The sequence below is a fragment of the Prionailurus bengalensis genome, chromosome B2 (genome assembly GCF_016509475.1).
Source record: "Prionailurus bengalensis isolate Pbe53 chromosome B2, Fcat_Pben_1.1_paternal_pri, whole genome shotgun sequence".
In the NCBI taxonomy this organism is placed as follows: Eukaryota; Metazoa; Chordata; class Mammalia; order Carnivora; family Felidae; genus Prionailurus; species Prionailurus bengalensis.
In genome coordinates this window covers 484,441-506,383 of record NC_057349.1, presented here as the reverse complement: position 1 = coordinate 506,383, position 21,943 = coordinate 484,441, and the positions used below count along the sequence as shown (strand labels likewise).

The 21,943-nt window shown below is 40.1% G+C and overlaps 1 pseudogene; it reads right to left on the bottom strand.

The window, feature by feature from the left end:
- Positions 1-240: 240 nt before the first annotated feature.
- On the bottom strand, positions 241-21,924 carry LOC122490238 (annotated as a pseudogene).
- Positions 21,925-21,943: the final 19 nt, after the last annotated feature.

Here is a 21,943-nt window from a genome sequence, read left to right as displayed (position 1 = left end):
TTTGTTAAAGAGGCTGTCTTTTTTCCATTGGATGTTCTTTCCTGCTTTGTCAAAGATGAGTTGGCCATACGTTTGTGGGTCTAGTTCTGGGGTTTCTATTCTATTCCATTGGTCTATGTGTCTGTTTTTGTGCCATGAAATTAACTTTTAATTATCAATGTTGGCAAGAAGCAATGAGATTGTATCACTAAGAAGCTAATTTTCTATTATTAATCATCACAGAAAAGTAAACACTACAGTTCAAGGGAAATGAAATTTGAAGGTTGCAACCTTTTCTCCCACCACTTTCAAGGACTTTCTGATGTCCTTATTCTTCAAAGTACAGATGACAGGATTTAACATGGGAGTGACAACACTGCAGAGGACAGAGACCAGCTGGTCTCTCTCCAGCGACCATGTTGAGACGGGCCACACGTATGTGAAGATGGCACTACCGTAGTACAGAAGGACAATGACCAGGTGCGAGGCACAGGTAGAAAATACCTTTTGCCTCCCCTCTGAGGAGCGGATCCTCAAGATAGCAGAGATAATATAGAAGTAGGAAAGGATGATACCCAAGAAAGGAGCCCACCCAATGAAGTCCCTAATGGACAGCAATGCCAACTCATTGACAGAAGTGCCCCCACAAGACAACAGCAGCAAAGGGGAGATGTCACAGAAGAAATACTGAACCTGGTTGTTGCCACAGAAGGGCAGGTAGAAGGTCAGAAGTGTGCACTCCCTTGTTGAGGAACCCCCCAGTCCAGCATGAGGTAGCTAACCGGCCATACAGGGCTCTGTTCATAATCACTGAGTACTGTAGAGATTTGCAGATTGCAATGTAACGGTCATACGCCATGGCCCCAGGAGGAGACACTCTGATCCTACTAAGAAAATACATGCAAACAGTTGTGCCCCACATCCCCCATAGGACCTGCTCTTCTTCTCTGACAGGAGATGCACCATCATCTGGGGAACGTTGGTGGTGGTGTGGCAGATGTCAAGAAAGGCCAAATTCCTCAGAAAATGATACATGGGGATGTGTACATGTGGATCAGCCACAGACACCAGGATAATGAAGATATTTCCTCCCAAAGTACAGATATAGGTCAGAAAGAAGACAGTGAAGAGTAAAAATTGCGAATCATTTAGGTTGGAGAATCCCAAGATAATGAATTTGAACAGAGTTTGGTTTTATCTTTCTTCCTCTTGAGAATGAGAAGCCTACAAATTGTGTTATTCAAATGGTACAAGAGTGAAATCTATAAAACAAGAAAATATAGCTTGATAGGTAAAACAATCATCATCTCTATCAGCATAAACACTGAGCATTTATCATCCACAACAAATCACAGAGGCATGCAACAATCATCACCAGAAACCCCCATACTCAAAATTTCCTATGAGACATATCTCTTCAGGACATTAGGAACATCTTTACAGAAATAAGTAAATATTTAAAAGCCCACATGGGAAGAGGCAGGCCCCTTTCCTCACTCTCCACCATGTCCTGGAGATGGTTGGTGAATATCCATCAGACAGTTTGTATGAGCTGTGGGGTCATTTGAGTCTCTTCCTGAGAAGCTTCCTTGTCCTTCTTATCCTCTTAATCCTTCATGTCACTGAGTGCTAATTTTTTGTATATATCTTTCTAACATTTTCCTATGCACATACGTTCAAAATAGAGATAAGATTATAGTTTTGTATCCTACACCATATTATGACATTCCTCCTGTCATTAACACTCTTCTACAATATGGTTTCTAATGGCCACATTTACATCCATCATATGGATGCACCAGACTTGCACAGAGCCAAACATTCATGACCCAAATAAATTAAGTATTATAATAATGATTGCAGCATATTATGACTCAGAGAGGAAATACGAAATAAAACACTGAGTAAAGTAAATAATGCTTGGTACAGGGTTGGTGCTCATAAAACCAAATCCATTGGTCTTTCTCATTCCTAAATTTCTCCAGATCCATGAAAAGTTTGAATTACTCTGATTCAAATGTTGGAATTTATAAGCATTCACACACAAAATAAAGGAGAATGTTAAACCTGGATTTCTTAGATGTAAGATAAAACTTTATTTACACTACATACTTAAAATTGTCAAAATAATAAACAGTAAAAAAACTGGGTAGGATATTTGTTTTCAAGGAAACAAAGTAGTATCTAAAATGATCATTGGTAATTCAAGGCCAAATAATAAATTTTATTTGGCTTTTTATTTGTAATTGTTTAGTTTTTTTTTCCTAAGTTAACCGAACTATTTGCTTCCATAACACACACTATAAACAATTGAAGGCAGGAAGAACATCATAAGAAATATTGTTGAAATTGAGGTTCAGGGAATGGAATCAATATGGCAGAGCAACATGGAGACCTTGAGCTGCTCTTGTCCCTGAGACACAGCTATATCAGCACCAAACCATTTTGTACACCTAGGAAACTGATCTGAGGGTTAATACAACAATCTACGTAACTTGAGCCACAGAACTTGGCAGGTATGTGGTGTAGAGAGGTGAACTGGGGAGAGAAAAGCCGTGGAAGGTAGGGAGCTTTTTTTGCAGAGAGAGGACAGATAAAGAAAAAGGAAAGGGGAGAGTGTGGTGCATCAATCATGCAAGAAAAACACCCCCCTGAAAGAAGTTGGGGAGACATTGAGAGAAAGAGTGAAAACACTCATAGGGGACTGAACAAGAAATCTGTTCCCCAAAACCAGAGACAGGAAAGAAAAGAGAGGGTTTCAATACCACCAGGATTCTATAAACAATGGAATCTGAAGTTTCAGAGCTCAGTGCCTGGTGGTGCTCTGGTGAGGAAGCAGGGTGAATCCCCAGGAGCAGATATCAGGGTCTTAAGGGTCTGTATGCCACAAAGGGAGAAGTGGTTCCCCTGCTTGGAGAGCATCTGGTAGAGGCCATATGGCCTCCCCACAGGCAAAGGTCCCAGTGGACCCCAGAGAATGGCCACATTTACTGGTATCGGGACAAAGATACCAGAGTGTGGTGAAACCTGGTGCTAACTGTGTGTTGTGATTTGCCAAAATCTCTGAACCTCTGCTGCTGTGCGATCTCATGAACATTTTCTGGGGGGAGCCAGCACCAAGCCATTGCTCAGTGAGACCCTCCCCCAGAGGCTAAGCACAGGTCTAAGCCACAGGTGTCTCTGAAGTGTGGAGTTTTGAAACAACCCCATCTGAGATAGAACTCTGGCAGGCAGCTTGGACATGGACAGGGTAGAGGCGAGGAGCGGATGGAGGCCTGAGACAAAGGAGGGGTGCTTGATCACAGGTGGGTGAGAGTTCGAAGTTCCTGTGACAGAGACTAAGGACCTGGGTGAAGCCATTACCACGTCTCCTACACACACACATGCACATACACACACATGCATGCCACACTGGCCACTCCAGTAAGCTAAGCAGTACCACATGGTGGAGAACACAGCCATTATACCAAGTCCCACCCAACTGCACCCTCCAAGCACATCCCCTAGGAGACCAGCACAAGTCACTCCACCTGCCTAGGGTATGGACTACAGAGTGGCTCATAGTTTCAGTTCTAGAGGAAACTAGATGTAATTTCACTCAGGTTTCACTCTGTTTGCTGGTTTATATATTAGTTCGCTTTCTTTGCTTCTGTTTATGCTGTTTCCTTTTTTCTTTCTTTTTTTCCTCTTGGTTGGATACAGAAAGAGAAAAATTTATTTTGATTTACTATTTTTTACTTTATTGTTAATTTTTTAAATTTTTTATTCTATTTCATTTTATCTTATTTTATTAAGCTATATATACTTTTTTAATTTTTAAATATTTGTTACCTTTTTTTCCCTTTCCCTTTTTTCTCTATTCTATCAAGCTTCTTTCAACAAGTGGAGTAAAACACACCTAGGATCTAGCTTTCTTTATTTAATTTTTTGGTTTTTTTTAAATTCTTTTAATTTTTATTTTTTCTTTTATTGATTTCTTATTTCCCCAAAATGTCAAAATGAAGCAACTTACCCCAAAAGAAAGAACAGAAAGAAATGGCAGCCAGAGAATTCATCAACACAGATATAAGCAAGATGTCTGATGTAGAATTAAACCACAATTATAAGAATACTAGCCGAGCTTGACAAAAGCATAGAAAATAGCAGAGAATCCCTACTACAGAGTTAAAAGAAGTAAAATCTCACTAGGCCAAAATTAAAAATGCTATAACTGGGATGCAATCTCAAATGGATGCTATGACAGCAAGGGTGGACAAAGCAGAGAAGTGAATCAGCGATATAAAAGATAAAGTTATGGAGAACCATGAATCAGAAAACAAGTGTGAAACAAAGGCCAAAGATCACTATACAAGACTTAGAGCACTAAGTGACTTATTAAAAAGGAACAACATCTGAATCATAGGAATCCCAGAAGATGAAGAGAGAGAAAAAGGGGCAGAAGGTTTATGTGAGCAAATTATAGCTGAAAACTTTCCTAATTTGAGGAAGGATGCAGACATCAAAATCGAGGAAGCACAGAGAACTCCCATTAGATTCAACAAAAATGACCATCACCAAGTATATCATAGTCAAATTCACAAATCACAAACACACACACACACACACACACACACACACACACACACAGAAAGAATCATGAAAGCAGCAAGAGTAAAAAAGTCCTTAACCTGCAAGGGAAGACAGAATAGGTTCACAGCAGACCTATCCACAGAAACTTGGCAGGCCAGAAAGGAGTGGCAGGATATACTCAACATACTGAGTCAGAAAAATGTTATCCAGCAAGGCTATCATTCAGAATAGAAGGAGAGGTAAAGAGTTTCCCAAACAAACAAAAACCAAAGGAGTTCGTGACCACTAAACCAGCCCTGCAAGTAATTTTAAGGGGGATTCTTTGAGTGGAGAAAAGGCAAAACAAAATAAAAAAGACAAAAAGCAACAAAAACTAAAAAGAACCAGAAACACCAAGTCTACAGGCAACACAATGGCACTAAATTCATCTTTCAGTATTCACTCTAAATTTAAAAGTTTTTAATATTTTTTATTATTTATTTTTGAAAGAGGGAGGGAATGTGACTGGGGGAAAGACAGAGAGCCTCCAAAGGAGGCTTCAGGCTCTGAGATATCAGCATAGAACCTGATGTGGGGATCAAACATACGAGCTGTGAGATCATGAGCTGAGCCAAAGTCCAACACTTAATCAATTGAGCCATCCAGGGGCCCCTTTCAGTACTCACTCTGAATGTAAATGGACTAAGTGCTCCAAACAAAAGACACAGGGTATCAGAATGATTAAGAAAACAAGACCTATCTATATGCTGCCTACAAGAGACTCATTTTAGATTTAAAGACACCTGCAGATTGAAAATAAAGGGATGGAGAACCATCTATCACACTAATGGTCATCAAAAGAAAGCTAGAGTAGCCATACTTACATCAGACAAACTAGATTTTAAAACAAAGACTGTAAAAAGAGATGGAGAAAGCATTATATCATAATTAAAGGGTCTACCCAAAAGAAGATCTAATTGTGAATATTTATGCTCCCAATGTGGAGGAACCCAAATATAAAAATCAGTTAATCACAAACATAAAGAAACTCATTGACAATAATACCATAATAGTAGGGAATTTCAACACCCCACTTACAACAATGGACAGATAATCTAAACAGCAAATCAACAAGGAACAATGGCTTTTATACAGGATGGACTTAACAGATATACTCAGAACAGTTCATCCTAAAGCAGAAGAATACACATTTTTCTCAAGTACACATGGAATATTCTCCAGAATAGCTCACATAATGGGTCACAAATCAGTGTTCAGCAAGTACAAAAAGATAGAGATCATACCATGCATACTTTCAGACCACAACATTATGAAACTCAAAATCAACCACAAGAAAAAATTTAGAAAGACCATGAATACTTGGCGATTAAAGAATATCCTACTAAAGAATGAATGGGTTAGCCAAGGAATTAAGGAGGAAATTAAAAAGTCTATGGAAAAAAATAAATGAAAACACGACAGTCCAAAACCTCTGAGATGCAGCAAACGCAGTCATAAGAGGGAAGTATATAGCAATCCAGGCATTCCTAAAAAAGGAAGAAAGGTCTCAGATATAGAACCTAACCTTACACCTAAAGGAGCTGGAAAAAGAACAGCAAATACAACCCAAAACCAGCAGAAGGGAAATAATAAAGATTATAGCAGAAATCAATGATATCAAAAAAAAAAAATAAAACAACAAAACAAAACAAAACAAAACAAAACAAAACAAAACAAAAAGCAGTAGAACAGATCAATGAAGCCAGGAGCTGGTTCTTTAAAAGAATTATCAAAATGATACCCCCCCCCCTTGCCAGAATGATCAAAAAGAAAAAGGAAAGGACCCAAATAAATAAAATCAAGAAAGAAAGAGGAGAGATCACAACAAACACAGCAGAAATAAAAACAGTAGTAAGAGAATATTATGAGCAACTAAATGCCAACAATTTGGGCAATCTGGAAGAAATGGACAAATTTCTAGAAACATATAAACTACCAAAACTGAAACAAGAATAAACAGAAAATTTGAACACACCCATACCAGTAAAGAAATTGAATCAGTAATCAAAAATCTCCAAACAAACAATAGTCCAGGGCCACATGGCAGCCCAGGGGAATTCTACCAGATGTTTAAAGAAGAATTAATACCTATAGTTTTGAAGCTGTTTCAAAAAATAGAAATGGAAGGAAAACTTCCAAATTCTATGAAGCCAGCATTACCTTGAATCCAAAACCAGACAAAGTCACCACTAAAAAGATAATTACAGACCAATGTCCCTGATAAAAATCGATGCAAAAATCCTCAACAAGATATTAGCAAACTGGATCCAACAATACTTAAAAGAATTATTCACCACAATAAAGCCAGATTTATTTCTTGGATGCAAGGTGGGTTCAATATTTATAAATCAATCAATGTGTTACATAACATTAATACAAGTAAAGATAAAAACCACATGATCCTCTCAATAGATGCAGAAAAAGCACTTAACAAAATACAGCATCCTCGTGTGATAAAAACCCTCAAGAAAGTAGGAATAAAAGGAACATACCTCAATATCATAAAGGCAATATATGAAAGACCCATAGTTAATATCATTGTCAATGTGGAAAAACTGAGAGCTTTCCCCATATGGTCAGGAACATGACAGGGATGTCCACATTCATCACTATGATTCAACATTGTGTTGTAAGTCCTAGCCTCATGCAACCAGACAACAAAAAGAAATAAAAGGCATCCAAATTGGCAAGGAAGAATTTGAACCTTCACTCTTCGCAAATGACATGATACTCTATATGGAAAACCCAAAAAACTCCACCAAAAAACTGGAGAAATGACATGAATTCATCAAAGTTGCAGCATATAGAATCCACATACAGAAATTGGTTACATTTCTAAACACCATTAATGAAGCAGCAGAAAGAGAAATCAAGGAATTTTTCCCATTTAAAATTGTATCCAAAACCATAAAATATCTAGGAATAAACCTAACCAAAGAGGTGAAAAATCTATACACTGAAATAAAACAGAAAACTTATGAAATAAATTGAAGAAGACACCAAGAAATGGAAAAACATTCAATGCTCATGGATTGAAAGAACAAATATTGTTAAAATGTCGACACTACCCAAAGCAATCTACACATTCAATGCAATCCCAATCAAAATAACACCAGCATTCTTCATAGAACAAACAATCCTAAAATTTGTATCAAAGCAGAAATTACCTTGAATAGTCAAAGTAATGTTGAAAAAGAAAACCAAAGCTGGAGGCATCACTATTCCAAACTTCGACCTGTATTACAAAGCTATAGTTTTCAAGACAGTATGGTACTGGCACAAAAACAGATCAGATCAATGGAACAGGATAAAAAACCCGGAAATGGACCCACAAACATATGGCCAACTAATCTTTGACAAAGCAGGAAAGAATATACAATGAAAAAAAGACAGTTTCTTTAGCAAATGATGCTGGGAAAACTGGACCGCAACATGCAAAATGAAGCTGGACCACTTTCTTACACCATACACAAAAATAAACTCAAAATGGATGAAAGACCTAAACATAAGACAGGAAACCATCCATATTCTGGAGGAGAAAACAGACAACAACCTCTTTGACCTCAGCCACAGCAACTTCTTACTTCACATGTTTCTGGAAGCAAGGGAAACAAGCAAAAATGAACTATTGGGACCTCATCAAGAAAAACGGTTCTGCACAGTGAAGAAAACAATTAGCAATACTAAAAGGCAGCAACCAACAGAATGGGAGAAGATATTTGCAAATGACATATCAGATAAAGGGTTAGTATCCAAAACCTATAAAGAACTTAGCAAACTCCACACCCAAAAAAAAACCCAAATAATCCAGTGAAGAAATGGGCAGAAGACATGAAGAGACACTTTTCCAAAGAAGACCTCCAGATTGCTAACAGACACATGAAAAGACATTCATCATCACTCATCATCAGGGAAATACAAATCAAAACCACAATGAGATACCACCTCACACCTGTCAGAATGGCTAAAATTAACAATTCAGGAAATGACAGATATTGGTGAGGATGCAGAGAAAGGGGATCCCCCCTCTTGCACTGCTGGTGGTAATGCAAACTGGTGTAGCCAGTCAGGAAAACAGTATGGAGTTTCCTCAAAAAACTAAAAATAGAACTACCCGATGACTCAGCAATTTCACTACTAGGTGTTTATCCAAAGGATACAAAAATGCTGATTCTAAGGGGCACATGTACCCTAATGTTTATAGCAGTGCTATCAACAGTAGCCAAAGTATTATGGGGCTCTGTGCTGACATTGTGGAGCCTGCTTGGGAGCTTTTATGTCTTCCTCTCTCTCTGCCCCTCCTCTACTCATGATGCCTCTCTCTCGCACGTGCGTGCGCGCGCAAAATAAATAAGTAAAACTTAAAAACAATAAGAAATTTACATAATGTGTCCAGATACACGGTAAATAAACAAATATCAAGAGCCTTTTAATATATCAGAAATTAGTCAGGAAATAGGATTTTTAAAATAACCCTTTGACAATAGCAACCACATATAAAATATACCCTAAAATAATGTCATAAAAATGTGTATGGCCTACATATGCCATACATGACAAACTTTGACCAAAATGACAAAAGTTTATCAAAGAAGGGTTGAATAAATGAAGAAATACATCCTGTTTGTGGATGGAAAGTCTTAATTATATAGAAATGCCAGTTGGACCCCCATATTAATAAATACATTTCACACAGACACACACACACACACAGACAATAACCAAAGAATGGGAAAAGTCCAAATGTCCATCTACTGATGAATGGACAAAGAAGATGTGATATATATACACAGTGGACTATTACTCGGTGATGAAAAAGAATGAAATCTTGCCATTTGGAAGAATGTAGGTGGAACTAGAGTATATTATACTAAGCAAAATAAGTCAGTCAGATAAATACAAATATCATGATTTCATTCACATGTGTAATTTAAGAAACAAACAATATAAACATAGGGGAAGGTGGGCAAAAATAAGATAAAAACAGAGAGGGAGGCAAACCATAAAAGACTCTTAGAGAACAAATTGAGGGTTGCTGGAGGGGAGGTGGCAGGGGATGGGCTAAATGGGTGATGGGCATTAGGGAGGCCACCTGTTGGGATGAGCACTGGGTGTCATATGTAAGTGATGAATCACTAAATTCTATCCCTGAAATCATTATTACACTACATGGTTAACATAACTTGGATTTAAATTTAAAAAAGAAATTTGAAAAAACAAATTAATATTAGGTCTGATAGTCTTGTGTTTTAAAATTATGGGACAATAAAAAACACAATGAATCAATATGAATTATTTTATTTCTACTTAACTTCATGGATGTCATGCATTGTTTAAGTGTTATGAAAAATAAGCTTTTTATAAAGGAAATCTCGAGGAGTTGCGGCAAGATGGCGGCTTAGGAGGACGCTGGGCTCACCGCATGTCCTGCTGATCACTTAGATTCCATCTACACCTGCCTAAATAACCCAGAAAACCGCCAGAGGATTAGCAGAACAGAGTCGCCGGCGCCAAACGCAGACGAGAGGCCCACGGAAGAGGGTAGGAAGGGCGGCGAGGCGGTGCGCGCTCCACGGACTGGCGGGAGGGAGCCGGGGCGGAGGGGCGGCTCGCCGGCCAAGCAGAGCCCCCGAGTCGGGCTTGCAAAAGCGGAGGGGCCGGGCGGACTGTGTTCCGACAGCAAGCGCGACTTAGCGTCTGGGAGGTCAGAAATTAACAGCTCTGCTCGGAAAGCGGGAAGGCTGGAGGACAAAGGGAGGGAGAGCTGCTGAGCCCCCTGACAACAGAGCTCAGTTTGGTGGGGAACAAAGGCGCTCGCCAGCGCCATTTCCCCCGCCCATCCCCCAGCCGAAATCCCAAAGGGAACCGGTTCCTGCCAGGGAACTTGCTCGCTCCGCGCAAACACCCAACTCTGCGCTTCTGCGGAGCCAAACCTCCGGCAGCGGATCTGACTCCCTCCCGCTGCCACAGGGCCCCTCCTGAAGTGGATCACCTAAGGAGAAGCGATCTAAGCCTGCCCCTCCTGCCCCCGAGCACCTTGCCTACCCACCCCAGCTAATACGCCAGATCCCCAGCATCACAAGCCTGGCAGGGTGCAAGTAGCCCAGACGAGCCACACCACCCCACAGTGAATCCCGCCCCTAGGAGGGGGGAAGAGAAGGCACACACCAGTCTGACTGTGGCCCCAGCGGTGGGCTGGGGGCAGACATCAGGTCTGACTGCGGCCCCGCCCACCAACTCCAGGTATACACCACAGCACAGGGGAAGTGCCCTGCAGGTCCTCACCACGCCAGGGACTATCCAAAATGACCAAGCGGAAGAACTCCCCTCAGAAGAATCTCCAGGAAATAACAACAGCTAATGAGCTGATCAAAAAGGATTTAAATAATATAACAGAAAGTGAATTTAGAATAATAGTCATAAAATTAATCGCTGGGCTTGAAAACAGTATACAGGACAGCAGAGAATCTCTTGCTACAGAGATCAAGGGACTAAGGAACAGTCACGAGGAGCTGAAAAACGCTTTAAACGAAATGCATAACAAAATGGAAACCACCACAGCTCGGCTTGAAGAGGCAGAGGAGAGAATAGGTGAACTAGAAGATAAAGTTATGGAAAAAGAGGAAGCTGAGAAAAAGAGAGATAAAAAAATCCAGGAGTATGAGGGGAAAATTAGAGAATTAAGTGATACACTAAAAAGAAATAATATACGCATAATTGGTATCCCAGAGGAGGAAGAGAGAGGGAAAGGTGCTGAAGGGGTACTTGAAGAAATCATAGCTGAGAACTTCCCTGAACTGGGGAAGGAAAAAGGCATTGAAATCCAAGAGGCACAGAGAACTCCCTTCAGACGTAACTTGAATCGATCTTCTGCACGACATATCATAGTGAAACTGGCAAAATACAAGGATAAAGAGAAAATTCTGAAAGCAGCAAGGGGTAAACGTGCCCTCACATATAAAGGGAGACCTATAAGACTCGTGACTGATCTCTCTTTTGAAACTTGGCAGGCCAGAAAGAATTGGCAAGAGATTTTCAGGGTGCTAGACAGAAAAAATATGCAGCCGAGAATCCTTTATCCAGCAAGTCTGTCATTTAGAATAGAAGGAGAGATAAAGGTCTTCCCAAACAAACAAAAACTGAAGGAATTTGTCACCACTAAACCAGCCCTACAAGAGATCCTAAGGGGGACCCTGTGAGACAAAGTCCCAGAGACATCACTATAAGCATAAAACATACAGACATCACAATGACTCTAAACCCGTATCTTTCTATAATAACACTGAATGTAAATGGATTAAATGCGCCAACCAAAAGACATAGGGTATCAGAATGGATAAAAAAACAAGACCCATCTATTTGCTGTCTACAAGAGACTCATTTTAGACCTGAGGACACCTTTAGATTGAGAGTGAGGGGATGGAGAACTATTTATCATGCGACTGGAAGCCAAAAGAAAGCTGGAGTAGCCATACTTATATCAGACAAACTAGACTTTAAATTAAAGGCTGTAACAAGAGATGAAGAAGGACATTATATAATAGTTACAGGGTCTATCCATCAGGAAGAGCTAACAATTATAAATGTCTATGCACCGAATACCGGAGCCCCCAAATATATAAAACAATTACTCATAAACATAAGCAACCTTATTGATAAGAATGTGGTAATTGCAGGGGACTTTAATACACCACTTACAGAAATGGATAGATCATCTAGACACACGGTCAATAAAGAAACAAGGGCCCTGAATGAGACATTGGATCAGATGGACTTGACAGATATATTTAGAACTCTGCATCCCAAAGCAACAGAATATACTTTCTTCTCGAGTGCACATGGAACATTCTCCAAGATAGATCATATACTGGGTCACAAAACAGCCCTTCATAAGTTTACAAGAATTGAAATTATACCATGCTTACTTTCAGACCACAATGCCATGAAGCTTGAAATCAACCACAGGAAAAAGTCTGGAAAACCTCCAAAAGCATGGAGGTTAAAGAACACCCTACTAACGAATGAGTGGGTCAACCAGGCAATTAGAGAAGAAATTAAAAAATATATGGAAACAAACGAAAATGAAAATACAACAATCCAAACGCTTTGGGACGCAGCAAAGGCAGTCCTGAGAGGAAAATACATTGCAATCCAGGCCTATCTCAAGAAACAAGAAAAATCCCAAATACAAAATCTAACAGCACACCTAAAGGAACTAGAAGCAGAACAGCAAAGGCAGCCTAAGCCCAGCAGAAGAATAGAAATAATAAAGATCAGAGCAGAAATAAACAATATAGAAACTAAAAAAACTGTAGAGCAGATCAACGAAACCAAGAGTTGGTTTTTTGAAAAAATAAACAAAATTGACAAACCTCTAGCCAGGCTTCTCAAAAAGAAAAGGGAGATGACCCAAATAGATAAAATCATGAATGAAAATGGAATTATTACAACCAATCCCTCAGAGATACAAACAATTATCAGGGAATACTATGAAAACTTATATGCCAACAAATTGGACAACCTGGAAGAAATGGACGAATTCCTGAACACCCACACGCTTCCAAAACTCAATCAGGAGGAAATAGAAAGCTTGAACAGACCCATAACCAGCGAAGAAATTGAATCGGTTATCAAAAATCTCCCAACAAATAAGAGTCCAGGACCAGATGGCTTCCCAGGGGAGTTCTACCAGACGTTTAAAGCAGAGATAATACCTATCCTTCTCAAGCAATTCCAAGAAATAGAAAGGGAAGGAAAACTTCCAGACTCATTCTATGAAGCCAGTATTACTTTGATTCCTAAACCAGACAGAGACCCAGTAAAAAAAGAGAACTACAGGCCAATATCCCTGATGAATATGGATGCAAAAATTCTCAATAAGATACTAGCAAATCGAATTCAACGGCATATAAAAAGAATTATTCACCATGATCAAGTGGGATTCATTCCTGGGATGCAGGGCTGGTTCAACATTCGCAAATCAATCAACGTGATACATCACATTAACAAAAAAAGAGAGAAGAACCATATGATCCTGTCAATCGATGCAGAAAAGGCCTTCGACAAAATCCAGCACCCTTTCTTAATAAAAACCCTTGAGAAAGTTGGGATAGAAGGAACATACTTAAAGATCATAAAAGCCATTTATGAAAAGCCCACAGCTAACATCATCCTCAACGGGGAAAAACTGAGAGCTTTTTCCCTGAGATCAGGAACACGACAAGGATGCCCACTCTCACCGCTGCTGTTTAACATAGTGCTGGAAGTTCTAGCATCAGCAATCAGACAACAAAAGGAAATCAAAGGCATCAAAATTGGCAAAGATGAAGTCAAGCTTTCGCTTTTTGCAGATGACATGATATTATACATGGAAAATCCGATAGACTCCACCAAAAGTCTGCTAGAACTGATACAGGAATTCAGCAAAGTTGCAGGATACAAAATCAATGTACAGAAATCAGTTGCATTCTTATACACTAACAATGAAGCAACAGAAAGACAAATAAAGAAACTGATCCCATTCACGATTGCACCAAGAAGCATAAAATACCTAGGAATAAATCTAACCAAAGATGTAAAGGATCTGTATGCTGAAAACTATAGAAAGCTTCTGAAGGAAATTGAAGAAGATTTAAAGAAATGGAAAGACATTCCCTGCTCATGGATTGGAAAAATAAATATTGTCAAAATGTCAATACTACCCAAAGCTATCTACACATTCAATGCAATCCCAATCAAAATTGCACCAGCATTCTTCTCGAAACTAGAACAAGCAATCCTAAAATTCATATGGAACCACAAAAGGCCCCGAATAGCCAAAGGAATTTTGAAGAAGAAGACCAAAGCAGGAGGCATCACAATCCCAGACTTTAGCCTCTACTACAAAGCTGTCATCATCAAGACAGCATGGTATTGGCACAAAAACAGACACATAGACCAATGGAATAGAATAGAAACTCCAGAACTAGACCCACAAACGTATGGCCAACTCATCTTTGACAAAGCAGGAAAGAACATCCAATGGAAAAAAGAGAGCCTCTTTAACAAATGGTGCTGGGAGAACTGGACAGCAACATGCAGAAGGTTGAAACTAGACCACTTTCTCACACCATTCACAAAAATAAACTCAAAATGGATAAAGGACCTAAATGGGAGACAGGAAACCATCAAAACCTTAGAGGAGAAAGCAGGAAAAGACCTCTCTGACCTCAGCCGTAGCAATCTCTTACTCGACACATCCCCAAAGGCAAGGGAATTAAAAGCAAAAGTGAATTACTGGGACCTTATGAAGATAAAAAGCTTCTGCACAGCAAAGGAAACAACCAACAAAACTCAAAGGCAACCAACGGAATGGGAAAAGATATTCGCAAATGACATATCGGACAAAGGGCTAGTATCCAAAATCTATAAAGAGCTCACCAAACTCCACACGCGAAAAACAAATAACCCAGTGAAGAAATGGGCAGAAAACATGAATAGACCCTTCTCTAAAGAAGACATCCGGATGGCCAACAGGCACATGAAAAGATGTTCAGCGTCGCTCCTTATCAGGGAAATACAAATCAAAACCACACTCAGGTATCACCTCACGCCAGTCAGAGTGGCCAAAATGAACAAATCAGGAGACTATAGATGCTGGCGAGGATGTGGAGAAACGGGAACCCTCTTGCACTCTTGGTGGGAATGCAAATTGGTGCAGCCGCTCTGGAAAGCAGTGTGGAGGTTCCTCAGAAAATTAAAAATAGACCTACCCTATGACCCAGCAATAGCACTGCTAGGAATTTATCCAAGGGATACAGGAGCACTGATGCATAGGGCCACTTGTACCCCAATGTTCATAGCAGCACTCTCAACAATAACCAAATTATGGAAAGAGCCTAAATGTCCATCAACTGATGAATGGATAAAGAAATTGTGGTTTATATACACAATGGAATATTACATGGCAATGAGAAAAAATGAAATATGGCCTTTTGTAGCAACGTGGATGGAACTGGAGAGTGTGATGCTAAGTGAAATAAGCCATACAGAGAAAGACAGATACCATATGGTCTCACTCTTATGTGGATCCTGAGAAACTTAACAGGAACCCATGGGGGAGGGGAAGGAAAAAAAAAAAAAAAGAGGTTAGAATGGGAGAGAGCCAAAGCATAAGAGACTGTTAAAAACTGAGAACAAACTGAGGGTTGATGGGGGGTGGGAGGGAGGAGAGGGTGGGTGATGGGTATTGAGGAGGGCACCTTTTGGGATGAGCACTGGGTGTTGTATGGAAACCAATTTGTCAATAAATTTCAGAAAAAAAAAAAAGGAAATCTCTCATGAGTTAATCTACAGGGGACAGTGCTTGGCTGAATTCCATCTCATTGGAGAACTGAATGGACAATAAAGAAACAGCAATCCCAAAGCTCTGGCCCAGAGCTAAGGAAAGATAAAAACTGGTTTCCAGAATTTCTATCAATATTAAAATGACATATCTCATCTGAATTCATTTATACAACAAATTTTCCTTTGCATCATCTGAATGTTCTGTCCTATATACAAACAAGAAACTACCATCTTGAAAGAATCCCATTGTGAGAAGTCTTTTGGTGGTAATCACTAATCAGTGATTTCTCTAGGACAAACAGCACTGCACTCATCACCTGAAAAAAAAACAAAGGAGGCAGAAATCCTAGCAAAACTTGTCTCTACACTTCCACATGGTGTACTCCCTCCACCCCTTCCCACACTGAACTGTATGTGCTAACCTGTGGCTGTGTGTGCAGTCGGCCAGCATTCAGAATGCTGGGCATCATGCTTGGTGCTGGAACTCAACAACATACCTGGACCAGCTTTCGTGGACCACCTTTCACGAGCAGAATCTGTACTTCCAGTTTAGAAGGAGGTTTAAAAGTCCTTTAGTCTGGCCACTGGAATACCCTGCACAATTATTTTCTAGGGGATAATCCAGCCTAAGATGGAGCGCTGCATGGATGGAGCACACCTAGTGCTAGAAAGGGTGTGGGTCACTGGCTTTAATCTCCATCGCTGGCAGGGCAGCTGGGCTCAGGCACCTCCAGCTCCTAGCTGTGTGAACACTAACAAGTTATAACTTTCTCCTCCTGAGGGAAAATAACAATACCTTCCTCAAAATAAAATTGTGAGCATTGAGTGAAGTGATGCATTGAGCCCCTAAGGAAGTGTAGAGTACATCATTATAACAAGAAATGGTAGACATTACTATTTCTGTTGTTATGTCACATATTTGGTCCTAGGTCTGCCCTTTGAAACCACAGGTAAAGTTTGCTCCCTCTTCTATATAAAAGACTTGACTGCGTGAAACAGTGACTCTCCAGACTACACTGGTAGATTTCACTTCTTTGATTTTCATATAATATGGACTTGATAACAGTCATTTAGGTGCTAGCAAGTCAGTGTGCCCTACCATCCAGTAGGATTTTGTCCTTTCACTGTCATGGACTGAGAGACTTCTCTTGTTAAAAGAACTCAGAAAATCAGCATCACAGATGAAACAAACACCTCTCCTGCAGTGATCAAATTAGCTGCTAAAGGAAGCTTCACAGTTTACGTGTGCTTGGGCTGCCCCTACCCCAAGAGGGGACACAACCTTGTCTGCCTCCCTAAAATAGAGCTCCATGAAATCCTTAATTTCTTATCTTCCCAACTGTTGCCTACAGTTTTCCAAAAGCTATAGTTGAAGAAGATCATAAATCTATGAGTTAAGAGAAAAGAAGAGAAGTAGTAGGAAGGGGAACAAGGAGAAGAAAACCAATACTTGTCTGCAGTAGAACAGAAAGTACAGGAGTAGGTGTCAAAACTCAAATCCCTGACCCCTATATGACACTGCTTTTCCTTTGCCTTCAGAATTTATGTTCAAGAAAATCCTGCTGAGGTTCCTTGAATTAATTTTATTAGTATAGTAGGATTTCCCCCCACATTTCTCTTTTAATTTAAACTCTTAGCTTATTCCCTATGGTTTCATTTCTTAGACTGAAATTTTGTCTTCCATGATCTGTATTCATGCAGATTGATGGCTGTTTTTCAGATAAAGTGACAAGGAAGTTTCATGTAAGTAGGAGGCCTTTGTGATAGCTGTCATCACAATTCAACTCATAAGCACTAGTGAGGAGCTGTACTCCCCTGCATCCCACTCTGAGAACCAGATTTTGCAGTTTAGGCAAAATTATGCCTTTCATTTATTTAGAGTAAGAACTTTCATAATAATATAGATCTAAGATATGTAAGCTATTACTTGATAGACATGAACCTGTCCATATTGGTTCATTGGCACTGACTGACAATGAGATCAATGGGAAAAGCAAAGGCCTGAAGTGTCATCAGTTCAATATTTTACAGTGTCTCTACCATGTGCTGTGCACTATTCTATGTGCTGGAGAGACATTAGCGAACAAAACAAGCAAGCATCTCTACTCCCATACAGTTTACATTATGGGGAGAGAAGATAGATAATGAATAAATAAATTACATAATATGTTAGAAAGTAGACTAGGATCAGGGAAACTGGGAATGTTGGATGTAGTTTATAGCATAAACTAGGGTCACCAGAATAAGTCTCATTGAAAAATGACACTAAGCGAAGACATGAAGGAAATGAAGGGTTGGGGAGAAATGGACTGTGTTCAAGGTAAGGAAGCAGGGGGAGCAATGCAGCTAAAGAAGGAGAATGGCTGGTGGAATTCAGTCCTAACAAGGAGGTTGGTCGAGCTATTTCAGAGCTAGTGGAGAAGAATGTTGGAGGAGAGGATGTTATCAGAGAGTTAATAGGAGTACAAATCATACTGGATCTCCCATGCCATTGTAAAAACTTTGGCTTTTTCTTCAGAAAATACTTTCAGATTTCCCACTAATAAGTATCTCTGGGAATAAGTCTCTGAGGTCAAGAAAGCTTTGTTCTTCAGCCCAGCCACTTGTAGTCCCAAGAGAAATGCAGATTAATAATGTTCATTTCCCAAGCTGTATCTTCTCTACCTTCAGACACAGTACCACCAATGCAGTCAAAGGGTCTGGATCCTCTAGAATGTCATACTTTCTCAGTAAGAGCATTGGGGAGAATACATATTTTTAAGGGCCATACTCATGGGGTGGAGATGAGGGAATCTAGGTGGTAAATATGGAAGGTAGCACCTGACAGAGTAAGGGGCTCGGATTTCAGAGAGAAACATAGTGGATGGAAACTCTGTCCTTGGGTCCAGATCTGTACTTGTTTCCAAAGAAGTATGTCAATCAGTCCCATTGTAAGAAATACCTTATGTGGTAAAGCTACCAACAGACATTCATAAGGACATATCTGGCAGGAAGTTAAATAGATGAGTCTAGAGGGTTGAAAAGATGGTGGAATTGAAAACACAATTTAGGAGCTATGTGTTTATAGATATTTAAAGCCTGGAACTGTAATAAAGTGGCCAGAAGAGGCCCAAAAGTGAATAAGGAAACAGAGGAGGAGTCAACCAAGGAAGCTAAGAGAGAGTTCATCAGTGATAGCAATGGGAGAGTGTGGCAGGTCCTGGAAGCAAGGGGAAGAATGCGTTTGGAATAAGAAAAGAGGAATCAACCATTCTAAATCTTGCTGAGAGGTCAAGTAACTTAAGGACTGAGGGCTGAATGTTGGTATAGATGAGAGTATTTTCAGTGGCATGATTAGGGCAAAAGCATGATTGAGATTTCAAAAGAGCATGGACCATAATGGACAGTGAGTGATGGAGGCAATTAACTTTTTGAAGGATTTGCCATAAAGCATAGAAAAGTAGAAGAATAGTTGCAAAAAAGCTGTGAGGACATGTTAGTTTATTAGGGATATCATCCATCTGAGGGTAAGGTTTTAGAAGGCTGAGACCTCACAATTTTAGATAGTTAGGATCTTACATATTTTAGATGCCCAAATATTATTCAGATAACCCAAGATGAACTGGGATATCTGAGATTCAACATGAACTATATATTTTCCAGAAGAATTACTCAAAGTGGCTATAGTAGCACTGAGATTATTCAAGCAAAATCATCAAGAAGATCCAACCTGGGGAAAGATATGGAAACATTGAGAGGTATGGCCATATCTGGACAAAAGATGTGCTGTTTGTAACAGAAAAAAGAGTAAGGGAAGACTTAATCTTGTAAGAGAAGGACATCTTCCAGTTTTCATTTTTTTTAAAAGAGTTGAAAAAAGTAGAAAAACTCATATAAGTATGGAGAATAGGATGCCCCACATTTTGAATTCAATTCAGCAGACAGGCAGGGTCAGCATTGCCTGAGGTTTGAGTGAGACAGAAATGCAAATTCTCATGTTTCACTCCAAAACTAGACAGTCTCTGGGGTGGAGCCCAGAAACCTGTGACTTACCTGGCTCTCCAGGTGACCCTTAACCATGTGAAAGTTTCAGAAACTCAAGTCTCAAGTACATAAAAAATGCTCTACATAAAGAGGGAAAATATTTGTCCCTTTACACTAGACCACTCACCTATCAGAATACTTTACGATTAGTAGAAACAAGGAGGTAATTAGCACATACACGGAAAATGAAAAGGACACTGTAGCAAACACTTAGAGAGCAGTCATGAAGCAATAATCTTGAGACAGACCATGCGCTCAGATGTGGGCTGGTGCTATACAGAACTACTAAAAAGAAAACATCATTTCTACTCCCAAGGTATTTACAATTGGTAAGAGAAAATATGTCATAAAAAGTAGAAAACACCTTAAGACAATATCCACTTAAGGGCTAGATCATCCTGTCTATATATTTCAGAAGATATAAAATAATGAGTGTTAGAATACTTGAGAAATGTGGTGGTGAAGGCAGTATATTTTCCACTGAGACCTGGAGATATTTGGACAAGAAGGAAAGACATCAGGAGAGAAAAGGCCTGGGGCTTTAGGTCAAGGAAAGGACATGTAAGAAAGCAGAAGTGGCCACGAGGTGGGCAGCCCAGGAGAGAGGGCACCGGGTGCTGGTGAGCAGTGGGAGCCCTGTTTTATAGGTGGGAGGGTCCTGCTGTGGAAGTTCTTGATAAGCAGGCACAGATGGACAGATGCGATGCAGTAAGAAATAAGGTGTTAGAGGAGACTGAGCATGGCAGGGCCAGGCCCAGTGCAGATGCTTTCAGCATGAATCACAGCAATCAGAGGGGGAGGTAAGGTGCTGATGGAATAAGCTGTTGATGGAATAAGCTGGGAGTGAGCTGACAGAAGTCCATAGAAGGTAACTGTGAAGATGGGGAAGACAGAAAGGAGCAAGACTTTGTAAGAAAATAAGTGTCAGAGCCCTTGGTCTGGATTTGCAGGATGAAGGAAGCAGATGCATCAATATTTTCAGCCCACATCCTAGGAGGATAGTGGAAGAAAGAACTTTTATTCACAAAGTGTTGACATGGAAGGGAACCACTTGGGAAGGACAGCATATTGCCCTCTCTGGCCTTCACTCTCCAATAATTAATATACTTGTTCACTTTGAGGCAAACTCAGCCTTTCGTATGACAAACACTGGGCATTCAACAGAGAAGACAACTAGATGCGGTCTCTGCCACAAGGCACCGTCTAGTCTTAAGATGACTCCACCATCAACTAAATACCTTCAATAAATATTTACACAAGATGAATGTGATTACACCTCCTACATCACAACTGTAGTGAATTCTACAAAGATGCTATCACAGGAAATAAAAGGTAGGTTTGGTTTAATCAAAGAAGCAAAGGAAATCTCCCAAAGAAAGTTACCAACCGCTTTGAGGTAGGGAGATGAGCACAGGGACTCAGGGAAGGGAGGCCACGCAGCTGGGGTGGCAGGGAGCAGAAAATGAGTGATTCAAGGTGAAGTTGGTGAGATGCCACAAGCTCAATAAAAACTGAGCTCTGTAGGACATGGTCGGGATTTCTGAATTTTCCTAATACCAATGTCTTCCAGACACTTATTTGTAAACAAGGAAGTGATATAATCAGATTTTCTTTTTTGACAAGATCACTCTGGCTGCGGTGTGGAGAACACACTGATGGGGCAAGGGTGGGCATATTAAACTCTTTAGAGGCTCACTGTGCTTCAGTCATGACTGTGTAGATGGGCAGGAGCATTTACTGAGCTCCCACTGTGTGCGAAGCCCTAAACTAAGAGATGCGGCCTCTGCCTTCAAAGACTCATGCTTTTGTGATACAGATTCACAAACAAGTATTTCTACCATCCCACAATACCAAGTTTCTCTTTTACATGCAAAGAACTCCAGGAAGCCTCGCCGTTCCCTGCCTTCTCTCATCTCTGTGTCTCACACTGTGACCCTTTTTGACGTCCAGCTCTTGTACCTCCCATTGCTGTTCTAGGTTTTCACTCATTCTCCATATCGATTGCTCA